This window comes from Solanum pennellii, chromosome 9 (genome assembly GCF_001406875.1).
Source record: "Solanum pennellii chromosome 9, SPENNV200".
NCBI classification, from domain to species: Eukaryota; Viridiplantae; Streptophyta; class Magnoliopsida; order Solanales; family Solanaceae; genus Solanum; species Solanum pennellii.
In genome coordinates, this window is record NC_028645.1 from 57273546 (window position 1) to 57276793 (window position 3248).

The following is a 3248-nucleotide window of genomic DNA, read 5'->3' on the forward strand; positions in this document are numbered from 1 at the left end:
AGAACATTATCTCATTTAAACTTTATTACAGTAATACAAAAAAAGATAGAAAGTTAACTTGGAGTTGCATTTTGCACCCTTTTTTAAAAAAAAAAAATCTTGCAAAATAAGTTCACATGGGCAAAATTAAAATACAAACACTTAAAACACACATATAATTAAGAAATATTCAATAAAAAAATTAGTGACTTTCTTCCAATGCAATTGGTGGGCGTTGTTTTAACGTTATGAAAATTTAAAAATATATATACAATAGTTTATGTATAAAACTTTAAAAGTATAAATTTATATCAAACTTATATTTAATTTTAGACTTCTTATTTAGACTTTAACAACATTATCATATGACTATTATAATATATCTAAAATTATAAAAAAATTAAGTATCTCAAAAAACAATTTATCTTTAAAATTTGATATTCAGTCATTTACCTTACAAAACCAAATCAAAGGAAAATAACTTACAAAAAATAAAATCAAATAAAAAGCTCTTTATTAGAAATGTGAAGGAAAAGCAGTCCACCAAAACCAACAACAAGAAGCATTTTATTTTTTTTCCTGATGGAGTTTTTTTAAATTTGTTTTTCAATTTTGCCCCTGTGGATTTTTTTAAAAAGGAAAATAATATGTAAGAAAATAAAGAGGTTAGATTGCAAATCATAAAATATTATAATAAATATATAATACTAGAAATAAACACATGCTAGGGCGTAAAATGCAATTGGCTCATTTGTTTTGAATATACTCATTTTCAAATTTTCTTTCAAAATTAATTAGCTATCCATATATTAGATTCAATTAAGTAGATTTAACTACTATGACAAATGAATCTAACCTTATAATATGAATTATAAAGTCATTACATATTAGTTGATTAGAAAAATAAATACTCTAGCTTGTTTTATAAGAACTATCATAATTTGTATCCCAAATTTGAAGAATTATTTTTAGCAATTTGTCGATTAGTTAATAATGGACATGTCTGTAGGTCTACTTTAGGCGGTAGGACTGGATGTGAGTGTGATAAAATAGAAAAAATGAATTTGATTGACTTAGAATTATTTAAATTGAAATGAGCTAAAGATCAAGTCATAACTCAACTTGCTCAATTTTTATCTATTTAAATTATTTATTTGTTTTGTTATAATTTGTCTAAGAACCTAATAATTTCTATTTCTGTAAACGACTTGTCATGAAATTTTAAAAAATCTTCTAAAAAGCATATAGATAAAGTTTTACATAAATCAATTTGAATTGTGTATCAGTCAAAATGATTTGATCTAATGAAATAAGAAAATAAGATGGACGATCCAAATCTTAACGTGTTAGTCAAGTCATGACTTTATGGACTTGGTCATTTATACATAATACATTTATGATCACTACCACGATCACAATGTCTTCCACATTCTCTCGTTAAATGTTATTTAGCTATATCTATTATATAACTGTGTATGTACAAATCTAACAGTGTACATATGAGTTTAGTTGAATAATTTTGACTTAAATTTTATAAATAATTAATTCCAAAACCCAATAATTCAAATGGTCAATTGATTTTTGGCATCTCAAATTGGGAATATTCAAATATGAAATTTGCATAAATAATTATATATAGAGTTTCAAGGAACGAAGCAACAAAAAGTATATATATATATATATATATATATATATAGACAAGTAAACTATTCTCTTTATCTTTTTTAATTTTTTCTAACTTTAATTTGACTTGAATTTTAAGAAATAAAAAAATATTATTGACTTGCAATTTTAGATTATAGATATGTATAATGTCAATATGCTTTTCAATTTTATGATTTTAATTATGTAATGTCACACAAAACATTTTCTATGAAAATTTCAATAACAATGAAAAGCAACATAGATGAAGGATGCAAGGATTCAAGGAGCAGCTCCAACCAAAATAAATAAATAAAGGATTCAAGGAGAATCAATTGATCTGAATTCACAACACTCATCAAGTACATTGCCATTATCAATCAACATAGTTATGTATACACTCAAAATATTTTACCCGTTCATAATTATTTATAAAATTTTTCTATTTTACTTGTTCTTTTTGATAAATCAAGAGATTATAATTTTTTTCCCTATCATACCCTCAATTAATTACTTTAAAAAACAGTACAACTTCTTGAAAATCTTAAACTTCTAAGAGATAAGTGTCAAAAATACATCTAACCTATCCATTTTTTTGAGTTTCATACCTAAACAATTGAGAGTGTGAGTTTCATACCTAAACTATCACTTATTAGTTTGAGAAACACAACTCTCTATTTTTTTAATACTATTATCATGGTGTGTGTAATACACCCTCCCTTTTATTTTAAAAAGTTTCCACATCATCCCCCTGTTCAAATATTAACTTAGGGATTTTAAAATAAAATTAAAAATAATTCTACCTATTCTACCTAAACCTCCGCTTTCAATTTTTTTTCTCGTTTTGTTTTTGATATATACATATTAAAAATATTTTTTACTTGCCGCCGCAAGACTTTACTTAAATCAATTTTTTTTCAACTTATATTCGGTATTAAAGTAGAAAAAACTCCTAAAAATATATGTACATATCTAATAAAAAATGAGATAAATATAAAATATAAAATAAAAATTAGGAGTGGAGTTTTAAAAAGGAAATGGTAGAATTTTGTTTTCTAAAAATAAAATAATATCAATTTCTTTTTAGGTATTGAATGGGCATTTTTTTTTGGGTGGGTGGGGTAGGGGGGAGCNCGTAATACTTCAATCTTTAATTTTTAATTAATATCAATAATTTATTATTTAATTTTACCAAGATGGAATGTTTTATGCATGTGGAATGTCACGTGTCAAGATTTTTTCAAATAACAGAGAGATTATACTACACACTCAGTGAGGTGTGTTTCCAAAACTAAGGGTGTGTTTGGTATGAAGGAAAACATTTTCTAATGTTTGGTTGAGACAAACGATTTGAAAAATATTTTTCAAATCAACCCATTTTCCTCAAAATTAAGGACAATGACTTCCCTTCAAAAAGTGAAGGAAATTTTTTTCCAAAATTCTCATCCAACTTCAAATTACATTTTTTTTTTGAAAAACATTAGTTTCTAAAAAAATATTTTCATTTTCCAAATTTTATATTTTCACTCGCCCTACCCCGATTCTTATCATCCCTCTTCTCCCTCCAAAAAAAATTAAATTCATTTTTTAAAAAAATATATTCAATTTCAAAATTTTCTTTTTTCACT